General features: G+C 32.6%; 1 protein-coding gene across 8 annotated transcripts in view; it reads left to right on the forward strand.

Moving 5' to 3' along the window:
- The window catches only part of DGKB (diacylglycerol kinase beta), a 694,510-nt gene that overhangs the window by 224,281 nt on the left and 451,434 nt on the right, over positions 1 to 18,795 (forward strand). The window lies entirely within an intron of this gene.

Consider the following 18,795-nt stretch of genomic DNA (forward strand, 5'->3'; position numbering starts at 1 on the left):
ATAATGCTTTCTTTGAAAAATCTTCCAGCAAAAATGATGACATTCATGGTCCATTTACTGCCATATTGAAGAAAATTCAGAACTGCTTACAAAGGCAGACTACTTGAAGGCCTTCCCTCATCCTACCTCCAAACAAATGTAAAGTGATTCCTGCCCATTCAGAGGGGACTCTTGATAAGCAAAGTAATTTTCAAAAAAGGCCGTTAATCCTTCCCAACTGATTGTTAAAATGAATACTCCTTTGAATGGAATCCATTAAAAATATGTTCTTGATTCTCTATATAGATTGAACTCAGAAATTTTGCCATCTAATCTCAAAGTCACAATGCAAAAAAATTGTAATAATTTATGTAGGACATGGCCTGATAAGCATGAGAGCCATCTTTTATGTTCTTTTATGTCCTAAATTTTACCCCCAACCAAAGACAGACTTGGTCCATTTGTTTTAGTCTCTTATTGAATTGGTTTAATTAACTTCGGACTTACTTTTATGTCATTAACCTATATTGAAAGACATTTTAAAACTCATGTAAGACTCCTTATTTATTGTAACAATGGCAGCAAAAAAAACAAACAAACAAACAAACAAACAAAAAACAAACAAACAAACAAAAACAAAAACCCTGTTTTTAGAGATGTTTTATTTTTTTATTTTTTTTATTTTTTGAGATGTTCTAATTACCTAAAAGAAATTCCTCTTAGTTCTCTTTATCATGATTCGTTATCTTTTGGACCCTATTAGTCCAAATACTGTTGTTATTATTATTATTATTATTATTATATTATTATGTATTTATTATTTATACCTTAACATATATGTACACATAAATGTTAGCCTCTCTCCCCAGAAAGGCTGAATACAATAGATCCAAGCATTGTGTTTAAATTAAATTAAAAAATGAAAATAAGGGGCACCTGGGTTGCTCAGTGGTTGAGCATCTGCCTTTGCCTCAGGTCGTAATTTTGGGGTCCTGGGATCGAGTCCCCATCGGGGTCCCCGTAGGGAACCTGCTTCATCCTCTGCCTATGTCTGCGTGTCTCTCTGTGTCTCTCACGAATAAATAAATAAAATATTTAAAAGAATAAAAAGAAGATTCCATATATGTGTTTAGGATAAAACACGATCCCTGGATCTGTTACTGTCACGTTCTGTCTTCTATCCTTAGGATGCACGGAGGTAAATGCATGCCACATTTGACAATGATGCATGTATTTATGTTGTTTATTTCTATGTGCAAATCCATAACTTTCTTACTATCCTTTCCATAAATCTCTCTTCATTATAATGGCTTCAATTAGAAATTTTAAAATTATTTTTAATAGTACATAAATTTGTTAGATCAAAAGAAATCAATGCAATAGGCTAGATAGAGTCTCTGATTCTTAGAGTAATCTCATAGAGCTATAAATTTGATCAGCATCTCTAGAACTGTAGTTTCATCCATACATTCATTCCAGGTTTTATATATATATTTTTTTTATGATCAGTCAAATTGGGTCTCTAGGAGTATACATGTTTTCATAATGATTCTTCAGTTTGAGGAAGCTTTTATTACATTGATTCTTTCACTATCAACAAAAGAGAACTTGAGATGTCTCATGAGGAAGTGGCATTTTAAACTTTATGTTTGAACAGTAAAATGAAGCAGATCCTCATAAAAATAATTTTTATTATATTTAGCTCCATGATTTAATTTAGTATTCTCCATGCATAGAATGCTTATTGTACATTACTATTTAAAAGCAAGATTTTTATTTTCTAAGTAAGGGATTGATTAGTCCTTTTCTGTATCAATATATATTAGTAAAGCTAATAAGTTAAAATATAGGGATGATATAATGTTGATTACTTTAAATTAGAGTTTATTTTTTAAAGATTTTATTTATTTGTGTGTGTGTGAGAGAGAGAGAGAGAGAGAGAGAGAGAGCGAAAGAAGGTGCACATGCGAGCAGGGAGAGGAGAAGACAGGGTAGGAGAGAAAGAAGGAAGGAATCCCAAGCAGACTCTGCACTGGGTACAGAGCCTGAAGCAGGGCTTGATCTCACCACCCTGAGATCATGACCTGCATTGAAACCGCGAGTCAGATGCTTAACTGACTGAGCCATGCATGTGCCCCTATACTGGAGTTTATGTTAGAGATAAGTACCTATGGTTTACATACCATAATGACAATGTCTTTATTTTAAGATCATTACTGATAATCTATGTGCATTTTTCTTATATACGATATCTGCAATGCTGGATTTTTTTAGGTTTTATTATCTTCTTCTCTCTACTTCTTCCCTTCTTTCTTCTTTCCATTGTCTTTTCAAGTTATTGGAGCTAAAAATTCAGATGAGAACATTTATCTTATTTCCTACAAATTGGACTATTGATCAAAACAGGCAAGCAGATTACATATTATGGTGAGATAAATATTAACTTACAGAGGCTCTAGTGGACAAACCCTTAATTCTTCCTGAGGGTAATTCAAAGAGTAAATGTAAACTTTATTGAAGAAATGATGCCTGAATTTTGAAGAACATGTGGGGATTTGGCTGCCAAATGTAAAGTGAATGAGTAGTCTCAGCAGCAAGAGAGGACAGAGTGAGAGATAATTCTACTCTGGATCCACAGGAATGATGATTTGGTTGGAAAGCCAAGAGATGTCCATAAAAACTATAGAACAAGTATTAGTTGAGAAAATGAGCAACCTCTTTTTAGAAACATACTAGAGAAAGTGGCAGTGGCTTAGAAAGCAAAATTATAATTTGTTTATTTTAAGCAAAGGTTCAGAAAGCTCAATGAAAAGTTTTAAAAATGAAGTGAAATATGGAAGATCAATTTAGAAGAAAGAAAGCAGAAATAAGTTTGGGATCCTGATAACCAGAAAGGATAGAAAATAAAAACTTAAGTTTCACATGAACTCTGGATCTTTGGGCAAGTTGTTTCCTTCAGAGGGTTACAGAATGGTAACAAATGACTAGTGTCCAGAATATAAAAGTAATTTATGTAAATAAATAATAAGTAACAAACAACCCAATCCAAAAAGGCAAAAGACCTAAATAGCCTTTGAATAAAATATATATATCACCTATAAACATATAAATGCATGACACCATCTTTACTCATCAGGAAAATACATGTTTAAATCTTGCTAGATAACATTATACACCCCTCAAAATTATTAAGACAATTAAAAATCCTAAGCTATGGAAAGGACAGGAAGCAACTAGAGTGTTCATTTATTGCATTTATTGCAGGTGGGAGGATAAATCGGCTCAGCTATGTTAGGATAAGGTTTGATAATATACTCTCTGTATTTGGATCCTGGCCTTTTCACTGATTTTGTGACATGAGGCAAATTATTCATATTCATATTTCATACATCTGTACTCAGTTTGTAAAATGGAATTAAATGAGTTAATTCATGAAAATTGCTTAGAAATATGCCCAGCATATAGTGAGTGTTCAGTGTATGTCACCTAATATTACTGTTATTTTAAATATTATGTGGAATTTAAAAACTAAATTTTAACTTTTTATTATTAAAAAAATTTATAAAAAAAACATAAAAATGAGAAAGAAATTAAAAATTTGTAATAAGTTATATAAGAGCAGTTATTAATATATAAATGGAAGCACTATTAAAATTTTCCTCTTGATTCTTAGGTGCATATTTTTTACATTTTTGTAACTAAACTTGATATATCATGTGACACCTTATTTTTACACTTAAACTAATATCATTAAATGTATGTGTTTCTATATACTATGGAACATTGTTATTCATGGCCACATAATATCTTATGAAATGAAGATAACATAATTTAGTTGAAACAATATTTATGTCTAGCATGCTTCCAATTATTTATTTTGTTCTTATGCAGTGAACATCTTTAAGAAGAGTGACTTTTCCTGTTTACTCTGTAATAGATATTGCAAAGTATCCTTTTTTCACTCATACTGTATTATTTTGTTCTCTGCATGAATCACACTTCACAGTTGTTTAGTTCTTTCTGCACTATAAACATATTTCTAAATCAGGAACATAATGTTTGGAATGTTTCCTAAAACCAAAATAATTTTTTAGAATAAACTATTAAATACTTAAATAACTAATTTTAGATGATAATTTTATCTTATATTTCAACAAATACAGTATTATCAGAATATACAGTCAAAATAGTATCTATTGGCAGAAAGTGATATAAAATAAAGTATATGTTCATTATTGTGCCCCTTTTGGACCAATTGTGGTGTCTTCTCCCCAGAATACTTTATAGTCTTGTTATAATATTCTTGTTATAATATTCTATAATATTCTATATTACCTTAAATAAACCTTAAAGAATCTCAACAAAATCAAGAATGAAGCTATTAGCTGAGAGAAAGGAAAATAAAACTATTTGGAAAATATAAATTCTAGACATATTCTTAGACTTGATTCACATTTTTCCGACTACCTCTCTTCTTTACTGTGACTGAAAACTTGGACAAAGTTGTGTTGCTGAAATACCAGTCCACACATCTCTACATATAACACCCTTGGGGAACCATATGTCTATATTACCTTCTCTTCTTCCAATCTTTGCTTGCTCTTCTACAATTATAAGAATTCTACTAAATTATGCATTGTAGATATGGTGATTAAGTCTTGCATAGCATTGAATATGTTAAGTCTTTCCTTAAAGTATGTATTTAATCAAGTCATTACTCTTTAGCGATGTCAAAAGTTCTGTTAGAGAGTGGAAGTATGGGTGTGTGAGTTTTCCTCACAGTCCAGTTACTATGGGCTCTTTCTGTACTCTCTATCTATCCCTTAACTGTAACCAGAAATAGTTAATAATGATAATTTCAGTAGTAAACATTAGCCAATTAAAGGAGAGAGGGAAATGTTTGAATTCTGTGTGATTCTGAAATTTGAATTTTGAATGCTCTGTAACCTTACTTCCTATACTAGTTGTAGAGCTCCCAGAAGTCTGGTGGAGAGGTGTGAACAGTTGGCTAAGGATGTGACTTGCTGCACTGAGCTTCAGTTTTTATTTAACATCATTTCCCTTCTTTGCATTTACCTCTTTAACCTTTAACCACAGTTACTGAAGTCATCTATTTTCTTGAAATTCTTTATGTAATGTACCATGGGTTTGTGCCTGTGCAATTTTCTTTTTTGTCTAAAGAGTGGGGACAAAGCCCATTGTCAGTGCTCAATAAATGTTTCATCAATGTCATTACTTAATATTCATTTAATTAATATTCATTATAGATCAATTCATAATTGTCATCATAGTAATGATAGGCAAAAAAGAATCTAATTTTTCCATACTTTGAAAATCTAACTCAGACTCATTTTTATGGTATTATTCATAAAAGATGGCTGCTTTTTATTTATTTATTTTTAAAAATGTGTAAAATTAAATTCTGAACCTTCCTATATTTTTTGCCAATGGTTTTCTGACTCAAATTCCAGTGAGGAACACAGTTAAGCACTAAAGCCCTATAATGTTTATAAAATATGTGTATATCCATTTTAATTGGGCAGAGTATTCATGTATTTATATTTTAAATGTACATAGTATAAGAAATGGGAAAAGGAACCTGCATCACTAAGTTATGACTCCGTCATCTACACTTGTGAGATGAACCATTTATCTGTTACATTGTCTTAGTTAGATTGATTTCAGGGGTTTCTGAAGAACCTGTCTTTGTAGTATCTTAGGCTGTAATATAGAATATGTATAGTTATAAATAAGATCTAATCTAGAAGAAAAAAATAATTATATTGTGGCAAATTATATTTGTTTCTACCTAAATGAATATGGTAGAGTTATTTTTAGGATTCTAAAATATTATTTTTAGTTTTTTTTTTTAAACAGAGCTGCAAAGATAATACATTTCTATAATATTTCTATATCACTATTTTAAGGAAACAAACCTGTACTCTGTTAATTTGTCATGATTTATGGAAAAGCAAAAACAAAGCCTGATATGACATAAACTGGAAGTTTAATTAATTGAAAATCTGATGGAAGTCTAAAACATATAGGCAAAAATGAGCTTTATCTAAAGAAGGATGAAAGATACTTGAAAGCTAAAATCTAGGAAATAGGATAAAATAAAGAATACCCTCTATGTACCTGATTCAAAAGTGAGAATATGTGATTATCCATTAATGAATTAAATTATTCTACAATTTATTACCAATAACAATAAAAGCAGCTTGTATAACTAAGCAGCAATCTAAAACAATAAATTTATACCAAAATCAAATTAGACTTAAAAATTCACTAATATTCTAAAACAATTGACAGAGGTAGTTTGCAGATTTGTTCCTGAGTTTCTTAGTATCCATATGAAAAGAGGGGAAATACAGTCTTGACAGTCTTGACAACATAAAAACAAATCATTCATTTAGCGGAAAGACTTTTTATTGTTATTGTTGTTACTGAGATCTCAGATTAATTTCTTCCATACCAAATTGTATCGGGAAGGCACTACGGCTCAACAATATTGCTGTAATCATAGTAGTGTTTGTTTCCTTTGGTTTTTCTTTTTTATAACAACTGTCAATGCAGACTGATGGCTTATGGCCAAAGTGCATTTTAGTATAAAGAAGTCTACCTGTTGCCAAAATAAAATAGTAATAATTCTGCCACAAGAAAAAGAAACAAGCATTGTAGTTAAGTTAGATGGGTCTCATACGTGAAGATTTATTGTATTGAGCAGAAGAAAATGTTAATAGCAATTGTTTTACATGATCAAGAATACTAAAGAAAAATCTACTTTATAAATACTGACTTAAAAGGAATAACTACAAGGTTAAGAAAAGATGCAGAGAAAAAAATAATATTTTAGCAGAAACTGAAGTATATCAGTGTCTATATAGGAGAGAATCAACTTTGAGGACACTGAATCAGTAATTTGAAAGAGAGGATTAAGAAAATCTCCTTTAGTGAAAGGAGAATGGCAATAAGGTGCTATCCTTAAACAAAAAATTAAGATTTTTTTTTAAAGTCTAAGTATAATGAAGAAAATAAAATTAAGCTAAAAAGAACCTACATCTCTTCAAATTCACTTATCTATTTAGTATGATTCCCATGTAATATATATATATTACATAATGTGATCCCACATTTTCCCTGGATGAATAAATATGTACAAATATAAATTCCTAGAACTATAAAGAATACCAATAAGGAAGGACTCGTTTTTTAAAGAAATATATTATTTATTTATTTATGAGAGACACAGAAACAGAGGAAAGACATAGGCAGAGGGAGAAGCAGGCTCCATGCAGGGAGCCTGAAGTGGGACTCAATCCCGGGACCCCAGGATTACGCACTGGGCCAAAGGCAGATGCTCAACTGCTAAGCCACTCAGGCATCCCAGGAAGTACCTGTTTTTAACAAATATTAGGATTATGCTTATTAAAGTTACAGTGATCAAAATAATGTAAGCGCCTCTAGAAAATATAAGGACCCTGTAAAAAATCTATAACATAGTAAATTATATGTAGTAATGCAGTATATGACGAAGGTCACCTATTAAATCTGATGGAGATCAGTGGTTTGATATTTCTGCATAGCCATATGGGAAACTAAATTAAGATAAACTCCACTTTATACCTTTTCCAAAATAAATCAAACATGGATTGAATGTTTATTTTTGGCCTATAGAATATTTTTTTCTTGCCTTTTACCTTTTTTCTAAAAGGAAAAGATTAAAGAAAATGTTGATAGACTTGACCAATCCAAAAATTATTTTTAAAATGATAAAGACCAAAATTCATAAATCAAGGCAAACATAAGCATCATAACAAAATGCCTTGTTTTGTAAAATGAATGCAAATAACCATAAAGTAACTTAAAACCTTAACTCTTATCAATAATTGAGAAAAACAAATTAAAACAAGTCAGACATCATACTTTTTCTATCTGGTGAGACACAATTGCCAGAAAACAATTGCCAGAAATTGGCATAAATGCTCCCAAATATGGGAACCTCTGTATTCATATTTCTGCTTGTTTCCTCCAGAGGAAGATTGGGGTTAGGGAGGGGCATATATTCAGAACTAACTATATCACAGTAGAAATAAATACTTTATATCTTGTCTGTCTTCTAACTTTTAAATTTCGAGTGCAATAAAAATCAGGTCCCTTCACCACTAGGTATTTAAGGACAAATTCCACCTTGTAAAGGTAACCTGTGGTTTTAATGATTCCAGATGAAGTGGTGGTGATCATGAAGTATTTATATGCATGCCTTTCTCTGTTTTACTATTAAATATAATTTACTGTTCTCCACTTTCAACCTGAAACCTGAACAAAAATTGATTCATTTAAAACTTTTGATCTATACACCAATTTCATGCACAGTGCAGTGATTTTTGACTCACTTTTTTTTTCCCCTTAGTTCAACTCTGTTTCCCTTTTTTGTAGACTAAGGATTGTTTAGTTCTTTTGAGGCTGCCATACTCACTCCTCACCTCCCAGTCTAGATGATAAAATACATTGTTTCAAATTCTGTTGCTAATACTCACAGAAGCTTTAACCAATTTGGCCTCATTTGCCCACAGAAACCCAAGTCCTGGAGGAATACAGCTCACCCTGCATTTTCTATTCCCTATAATATTCCTATTTCACCCCAACCTCAACTATTCTTGAATTCTTCCATTTAGTTACCATTATTCCACCATCCTTGAGTCACAAAGGCCTGTATCCCTCCAGTTCTTAAATTGTGGCACTTTCTGCGTCTCTCCCCATTTTTCTCCTTTCATGGCATTTGCCATAATATGTAATAATATATCGACTCACTGATTTACAATTGAAACACTTAAATAAGGTGTAACCTAACCTGCTTGTGATAGATAGCACTAGATAGCACTAGACAGCACTGGACAGCACAATTTGAGTCCAGTACTGGAACTACTTTGTTTCTACTCTTGGTAGTATGTTTGCCCTTAAACCCATATTAAAGATTTAGCTGTTCCTTTCTGCTATTTTTCTATATTTGTAAACGGATGTGGTCTTTGTCTACTTCTTAATGTAGCCATAAGTATGTGCAGCTGTGAAGGTACACTCACTGTGTCAAATTTTCCTTCTCCTTCTACCTCAACTTACTTTCCTCCTTCCTTACTTCTTCCAATTCCTGACTATAAAATGGGTGGGAAACTGTTCTTGTTATTCATCACAAATCCAGAAGCACTCTTTGGTTGGACTCCCAAGGAGTAGAGCATGAACCAGGGATTTAGCTGTTTGTGACTTATAGAGGTAGGAATGTTTCTTTATAAAACCATCTGCAAGAGAGGGAGGAAGCAGGAAAGAAAAGGGGCTTTAAGCAAGGAAGAGGTCACAGGGAGAATGTAAGCCTTGGCCTGAACTTTGAGAGCTCTGGCATAAAATCATACCATGGGGTATGGCCTATAAAAGGCCATAAGACAAGGGGCCTGAAGACAAGGGGTTGTTCTTAAAACAAGGGGCTGGCTTTTTCTAACCCCTATCACTCATTCATTAGCTGTGACTTCCTCCAGAGTAGTGGGTGCTTGCTCCCTGGAGAGCCACTCCTGGAATAAAGAATAATTCTTCAGAAAATGGAACAATTAGGAGTTCTCAGCAGTCCACACTCATAGCAATTAGAGATAGGTACTCTGGCGAGGTGACAAAGGATTCCGCTTTGGGCTACCAACAATATCCACTAGACCCCCTTTTCAAGAATCCTCTTTTTGAATCCCCTGCAGCACTGAGAGTATTTTAAGGGCTCCGTTCTCATACCGTGGCATTCACCCAACATGTTTCATCTAGGTTTTATTCTACCTTGCTAGCCACACTTGATCCATATTGCTAAATTCCTAGTCCTTTAATTCTTAAATATGGGTCTCTTTCCATTTTTAACTATATTCTTATGTCGTTATGCTCTCTACAAATTAGCTCATTTGATTCCATGAGTACAACCACCACTTTTGAATACATCTGTGTAACCTTGTTCTCTCTGACCCCTCAAGATCCAAATACTCAGCTTCACCTTGTGAATTTCCTCTGGATATCCCATAGAGGCTTCAACATCACACTAGGAGCTGAACTTAAAATATTTCTTGTGAAGCTCTTTTCTCTGCTCAATGACCAATGCTGCCTCCACTCTCACCACTCACACAAAAAGGGTAAATCTCTTTATCTCTAGCACCTAATTCAGTGTGATGAATAGTAGATGCTCAACAAATATTTACTGAATTAATAAATTACAATTACATGTCTCTTTTTATCCCCATCAGTTATTACTTTCTCTTGAGTCAAGAAGAAAATACATTAGACAGTGACATGAGTAGCATATAACAAATTAAAATGAGTATGTGGCAGGGAGGCTTATTTTAAAAAATCATTCATAATACATGGTAAATAAATCTTATTCTTACAAGCTAATAAAATTGAGTCTAAAGTATGTGAAGATGAGGTAATATTAGTGGACATCTAATGAGCATTGTGTTTCTGGAGTGGCACTTGAAGTATTTTATAATCATTACTAAATTTCAGAAAATCTGAGATTGTTAAGTTATTGTAGTTATATAAAATATCCAATAGATGGTACTGTAAAATGCCTAATTTTTAAAATAAAGTGGCACTGCAGGTAGAAAGCTTAAAGGAAATATTTCAGAATTCTAAGGATAATCAAGACATTTTTCTTTGGATATCAAATTATATTCAAAATCTGATTTTTAAAAAAGATAGCTTAAGCAATACAGTAGTCTATGTAAAGTATCATAAATATTCATTCTTAGTCTAGCTCAGAAAATGAAAATTGATGTTTCCTACTAAATGTAACTCTAAATTTGTTCATATTCTATTAGTAGTATTTTTTGTGTATGTGATGCTTACCGTTAGTTAATGTTACTCAAATCACAGCATCTTCAGAAAAAAATTAGAGCGACATGTCTTTGTCACTGAAATTCTACAGAAAATTTTATGTAAAAATAAAGCAGACCTGTGTGAGACAATCTCCTTCTTAGTTAGAATGAGTTCATTATTTCTTTCATATGTTGGTTTCTATCAAAACCAGTCTAATACCTGAATGTAAAAGTATAACATACATTCAGAACATTTAAAAATGATCTTATGGAGTCATTTTAGTTAATAATTAAAATTAATTAATTTAGATTTTTTTTAAAAATTAAAAGAATAATTTAATTATTTTAATTAATAATTAAAAATTTTAATTAATAATTTAAAAACTGGTTATTAGAGTTTGTTCCTGAAGAGCATATGAAAAGTAGCAATTTGTAAATATCCTTATATAACTTGGTGCTCATCGGTATTTCCATTTTAAAGTGGTGCTTGTTTATATGTAAGAATGAATGCCCAATATTTATTATCAGCACTGTTTTACACAACCTAAAACTGAGGAATTATATAATAACAGAAAACTTGAAGATCTCTGCATATCTTACTTTAAATATTACATGTAGCTTTTTAAAATTTTTGCTATTCTTTATGATATTGTTCTTGAATATTGGTACATATTCCTTTGTGTTAGGGTTATTTATTTGTTAGTTTATTCAGTAATCTTTGATTGCATATGACAGTATGCCAAGTACTAGAGAAACCAAGAAAAATAGCTTTTAGGAAGAATTTTTTTCCATGAACCAGCAGCGTCTTATGGGATATGCAGCATATCCCCTTTGGTTTCTTTATGCATTTACTGTTTTTTTCCATGTTTTATATAATCTGAATATATTATATTATGCATCCTCTTAAAAAGAATATAGTCTTAGGTAGATATGAATATTCTGCCTAAAGAAAATATGCTATTGAAATGCCTTGAGCTAGTTTAAGTAATGGAGGTTATTTTTTTATTAAAAAGAATAATAATTAATTCTTTGGTAAATCTAGGCTTTTCTGATCAATTTCTCCTAAGCCATAGCAAAATAGAGATGCTAGATTTGTAATAGAAAGTATGGGATGAACAACTACTTTCCTGGATACTTGGGAGTTAAACATGATTTGTCCTGTGTAATGATAACATCTTTATGGACTCATCAAGGAATAAAGTAGAATCCTACTCAGGCCCTTTAAGATTTTGTGTGCATTACATATTATGTTCTTTTCAAAAACACTAACACACACTGATTCATTTACTCAGATTTCCTAGTATGCTGGATGTATATAACATTACATGGCCAAGTTCCTACTTGAGCTAAATGGGTTTAAATATAAACTGTGCATGCAGATCTCAAGTGATAGTCTCTTAATAGATGTCAGATACTCTTTATTGCTGCCCTCTTTTATTTCAGTAACATTTTAATTAATTCACACTGATTGAATAAATGTACATTGAGACTTGTTTCCTAATGAGGGCGCATTTAGAGGAAAGGTTTTGCATCATTCTGATATCCTGTGGGTAATTATATTCTAATTATATGGTCGGGGGAAAAGAGTCTATAACTCAGTACTGATATTGTTCGTTGGACCCAATTAATTACATGCACATAATGAAAGTTCATGATAAGGTTGACTGGCAGTCAGTGTAAAATTTTAACTCAATTGAATCTTACTCTAATGTGAGTGCAGAATTGGACTTTAACCTGGTTAGAAAATGCTTTGGTGTGAGATCAGTGGATATTTAGAGGGGCAAAGGATAAGAACAAATTTCATTATAACTTACTTGTTTTTTAATTTGAGGTCTTTTCCAAGATTGATGAAAAGGAAAACTTAGCAGCCTAATGCCTTAATTCTAAATATTTTTATCAATATTCTTTCGCTACCCACAGTGATTTTTTTCCATATTTTAGAAAGCCACACTGAAACATGTGGTTTTTTGAGGGTGTTTTTTTTTATTTAAAACCACCAACTGCACTCATATTCCTATCCCAAACATCCCAAACAGAATCATAGGTATGTACTCATAAATAGGTAGGTATTAATTATCTTTATGTAAAGTAAGAATTCTGAAGAATTATCTGACACAAATAATCAGTAAGACATGTGCATTTCTTCTTGAAATATATTTTGAAGATAGTTGAATCTGATGTTTAAGGATTTTGCAATATTTCAAACAAAAATTAAAGCCATGGGTGCCTGGGTGATTCAGTGGTTAAGCGGCCATCTCTTGATTTCAGCTCAGGACATGATCTCAGGGTCCTGGGGTTGAGTCCTGCATCAGGCTCTGCACTCAGCAGGAAGTCCGTTTGAGGATTCTGTCCCTCCCCCCACTCAGGGGAGCATGAGAGGACGTACACACGTTCTCTCTCTCAAATAAATAAATAAACCTTAAAAAAAAACCACAAAAACTAGAGTCATTCTCTAAATATCAGCTCCCATCCTTCCTTTGCTCAATGTAATTATTTTCTTTGAATGAAAGGACATTCATTTCCAAAATGATAGGCATAGTTATGATACCTGTGGTCCATTTGAGGACTGAGGAGTATTGCAAGGAAGACTTTGTTCTTTCCTTTTTCTTAGGTTCTCTTGTCTCCCTCTCCCTTTTTCTGTGTTGCTGTCTCTCTGATCTCTTCTCTCCCTTTCTGCATCTTTCCTTCTTTCTCTGTCCTGTAACAGCCCTAACATATACATTTCATAAAAAAAAAAAGAAATCTGTTGTTTCCATCTATTTATGAGCAACAAATACAGTTTGAGATGAAGGAAATGTGATTAGTCCTTTTTTGCTGAGCTCTAGGCAGGCATTGGAAATTAGGAGAGTCTTTTAGGTTCTAAAGTTAATAAGACAGTTACTATTTATTGGAAACTTAAATTTGTTAGATGCCCTTTTAATCTTGAAAGCAGCTATAGTTATCATGCCTACTAGACATATGAGGAAAGTGAAGCATAGAGAGATTTAAGAAATTTACCTAAAATCACACAACATGCAGATGGCACAAGCAATACAAGCCCTCCCCAAATTCAATGTTCTAAACCCATTTTTAGTTTCCATGCTGAATTCCCTAACAATTAGTGAAGCATGATTTTATTTAGGGGATTTAGATCAGCATTTCAAAAAGGAATGGAAAAAAATAGCCATTACTGAAATAGAAGGGAATAGAAGTGGAGAAGACAATAAAACATATCAGAGAGTAGGGCATATAAGGTAGGTGGTCTTTGTGAAATTATTTTACAATTATGTAAATATACACATATTTTTACTATGGAACAGAGTTAAAAATAAATTGAAGAACTCTCTTCAACCGTATGGGCTTCTGAAGATTTTATGAGACCTAGCTAAGTAGGATAACATTTCTAATGGTTTTATTTCACTCGCTGGTCAAGTAGGCAAGACAACAACAATAAAAATAACATTAGAAACAGTTTCACTGTTGCTGATTGCTTTTATATGTAGATATCCATTTTTGAAACTTGGATATCTCTATAAAGATAAATTTTTAACATTCTTATTGAAAACATTTGGTGCCCCTTAATTTTCCAAATATCCGTTGCACTAGGTGTACTTTCCCCGAAGGCTCAGGATGTTTCCTTTCTAGATACAAGCATACAGGAATACCTCCATTAAGGAGGGAGCTTCACAATCCCTTCTGTGCAAAATCTTCTGAACTAAACTCTGCAAATATGTGTAAACAATCCAATAATAGGAATGGGCACTTCTGTGAGCACTTAAAATTATAAAGGTAATGAAATTGTCTCAATTAAACATATTCTTACCATTAAATTTATGTTGGTGCAAGCTTAAAAATTTGGCTTAAGTGAGAAGTGGTTATTCAAGGGACCCTAAGTAAGAATATAACGTGTGACTTCTAAAATATTTTATTTTTGATGGTTATAATTAGATATGTCAAAGTGCTGCTGGAAAAAATAATTAATGATCCTTCTAACTGACATACTTGCCATACATTGAAGTAATCATAGGCTATAAAAATTATTTGTAGCATAAAAATTACTTCATTCTCACTTTAAAAAAATTGTGTTGTGTTCAAATGTCTGGCGTACACACTTAGGAACTACAAAATTGTAATAGGGTAAACAAGTTATGAATCTGGAATGTGACAGTAAAATTCACCAAAACCAAACTTGGTTACTTTCTATTTGGTAGAGATGCCCTTGATACACTTTATTAGCAAGTGTGAGAGAAAAACTTCTGCCCTTAAACCTGTCAGTGTACTATTTTAGGAAGAAAATTGTCCTTTTCCCTAACTTGCTTTTCTTTCTCTCACTTCTTTTTTGATCCCAGAGATCTAACTGTATATAAAGAAGGCAGCTATTTAAAATTGTTTTATATGGGTACTCTAATTTACCAGGGTACTAGACGTTATTATGTTAAATTAACCCTTATTGATATTCAAGCCACTTCTTTCAGGCAAAACAGATATATATTGTGGTCTCTCAATACTTCCCAGTTTTAAAATAATTTGATTTTCAAATCACCTAAAAAATAGAGATGTGGCTAAAAAGAAGCCTGAAATAATTCTTATTGAACTTGTTTGAATAAATGGAGCCTGGGACAGGGAAATACTATAGTAGGATTCTGTTAGTAATACTTATTTTTCCTAGGATAGTAATCTAATCTTTCAGATTTTTAGTTTCTCAGTCTGAGAAGTGGAATATCTTGGTTTAGGGGGAGGATTAAATGAGACAATAGACATAAAAGTAATTCTTCAAAAACATAAACATTCCTATATAGTTATAGCGTGTAATTCTGTTAATTTTGCTTTAGTCTTGAAATAACTAATGACCCTTTTAATGTGAATACTATGCTCTTATTATATTTTTACCTCAAACCTCCAGCAATCTCTCCACTAAAGGGTTTTCTTTGTCCTGTGACAATTTGGATTAAATTGTCAATTTAAAATGATTACATGTTAGAAACTATAAAGACAAGAAATATCTCAGTATTTTAGAATAATAGGATTTTCAAAAATTCTTTGGTATTCGGTTGAACTTAATAAGTGCCCTGAAGACAAATGCATCTTTTAAACTAATTATCTGTACTGTGTATTCTATTTAATATTAAAATGATACTGATTAAATAAAATCAATCACATTCCTCTGCAGTCACACCTCACATTTGATTAAATACAAATATACAGTTCCTGTATTAATTTTGATTAAAAATATATTACATTTAGAATTATACACTCATGATAATTTTCAAAAAACTAAAACATTTACTCTGTTCATCCTTGATGTTTAAAAATCATATACAAAAGAGTATAATTGAAGTAATATAATATCTCAATTTGTTCTGTAATGAATTGCTTGCTTATCTCCTTTCGAGGTACCATAGTTTTCTTATTATGACTTGAGGGTAAGCCACTGATGGGCTTGTTAATTTAATATATACTCTTTGTCTGCACATCTTGATTATGAGTAAGCTTATATATACATTGTTTCATCACTCCTATTCCTGGAGTGAATTTTTAGTGTTGCTCTCAAGATGCCTGAGTGTTACTGGAGAAAATTCTCTGAGCTGGTGGCTTTCTCTCTTACATATTTATGACTTCTAGCCTCACTGCATTCTGAATTTTGCTTGATTCTGTTACTCATTCTATGTCATCTGCTCTCCCATTCTCAGAGAGGTAGACACAAATTCTCTACTTTCTCTCTACTCTATTCCCTTACTTTCTTCTGGTCACTACCTCACTGCCAACATTGCTCATTCTCACTCGATGCCCAATATTCCTACTACCTTACAAAGGAAGAAGCTTACAAGCATGAATGTCTATATATTCTCAGTTCTCCATACAAGTGGTAGCAAAGTGCCAGCCAAGGTTTAATTTCATCCTACTATGTCTTTTGAGGAGGGAGGGGAGAATGCCTGAAAAGGGTTTTGTTTTTATTATCTGAGTTGACATGGTTTCTGCTTTTTGTGACATCAGGCCACATGAATTCAATATATCCCCAGCCTCTGTTATTATTTTGCCATCATACATAGAGAAATACATATTTTATTAAGTTGAACCTTTTGCAAATAAATAGCAGGTAGTATGATACTATATCTCTAAATATGTCAGCAGGCATCTTCTAAGATTAAGGCAGTTTTCTACAAAATTACCATATTATTATCACATCTAGGAATATTAACAGTAATTCCATAATACTAGTCATTATCCTGTCTATATTCAAATGCTTAAAAGCATGTAAAAATGCCTTTTATAGATTTTTTTGGTGGTTAAGGTGAGGTGGACAGTATCTATTCAAGATATTACATCACATTTGGCTATTATTATGAACCATTTTGACAACTATGATCTTTTCACTTGGCTTTCCATTGCTTTGCTCTGTATGGACATAAGTACAGTGAACATAGATTCTTGTCACAGTGGAAGGCATCTGGAAGCTGTCTCATGCTTTGGAGACAGCTTGATGGGCATCCTAGTATGCTTGCTTGAGAGTCTCTGGGATCTTCCTGGGGCCACGGCATAGGATAGGATAGGGGATCATAGGATAAGTCACTTAATTTGGATTGGAAGGAGAGCAAACCTTTATCTGTTATAATAAAGATAGAAGAACTGCATTCATGCCTTCAAATGTTTATTCAGATATAAACTTAGATGAAGATATGAGAAAGAAAAATAGGAAAGCTGAAAAAAATTTTTGAGGTGAGCTAGACTGAGGCTAGCATGTTTTTCCCACCACTCCATTGCCCCAGGTTTTATGTAGACTGACTTTGATTCAAAAGTCAAGAATATTACTGAACTCAGAAAGCTTCAGTGAAAGTTCTATTAAATCTATTTTCAATCCATCAGAGAAGTAGCAATTACTTCCATAGGGTTCTCCTGTTAATGGGATAGTTAACCCAAGTTCATCCTCCCAGACTTGATGACTTCTTTTGATGAAAAATCTGCAGCTGCAACATTTTTTTTTACTTATATTATAAAAATATCTTCTAAATAGAGGTGTATTCTCGGACATTTTAATTTTCTCTAGTGGTGCCCTAGACCCTTCTTCCGATCCACTTTTGGGTGCATTGGATCCTTTTAGTCCATCTCTGTGCTGAGTAGCTGTGAAATTGCCTGCTTCTTCAATAACTATATACAGTATATATGGGAGTGAACTATATCTGTGTTCTCCGATTGTTCAGACCCACCTTGGAGATCCATTTAGAGTTGCCTTCACATAGCTCAGTCCTGGGGAGGAAATGAAATGCTGGCCACTCCCTCCTTTTCAGAGACACATAAATGTCTAAAATTCTTAGTTTCATATCCAATTTTCGAACCTCCCTTCACCACACACACACCCCACAATAGGAAAACTTTGTCTGGTATTATGCGTGTGAGTCGTCAAAAATTTTCCAAATTTGTTCTGAGACCCATAGGACATAGACTTTTGGAATTTGGTAACCTTTTTTTTCTGTTTTTTGCTAGAAAAAAAGCTTTCCACTGTGGCTCAGGAAAGGAGGGGTGGTGAATTATTGAAGATGCACTGTCATGAAGACCAGCTTCAGTGTATTTAACTTCCTCATTTTTTCCTAATTACTCTCCAGTAAAATTTTTCTACTTATTTAATAATATTTTACTTTTTACTGATACTAATGGAATATTTTTTTTCTTATTTCCAGAAAAAAACACAAAATAAAACCAACACCATAAGCTATGTCTCCATCAAAAAGACACTGAGTATTTTTAGGAAGGAATGAGAGTTGGACTGGAAAATGGAAAAGTGGGCCTGGTAAATGGGCAACTTAATAAATTAGTAGGAATGGTTGATGAAAGATAATGGAACTTGGAGATGAGGTCTTACTGCAAAATATAAATGTAATAGATTTGTGTTGTTTCAGAGAGGTCTGTGAAGCCAACCAAGGATGTTGATCAATCAGCTTTGGGTGGATGAAATTGCAATTTGGATAAGTAATTCACAATCGAACCCACTCATTGCATTGGA

The sequence above is a fragment of the Canis lupus genome, chromosome 18 (genome assembly GCF_048164855.1).
Source record: "Canis lupus baileyi chromosome 18, mCanLup2.hap1, whole genome shotgun sequence".
NCBI lineage: Eukaryota > Metazoa > Chordata > Mammalia > Carnivora > Canidae > Canis > Canis lupus.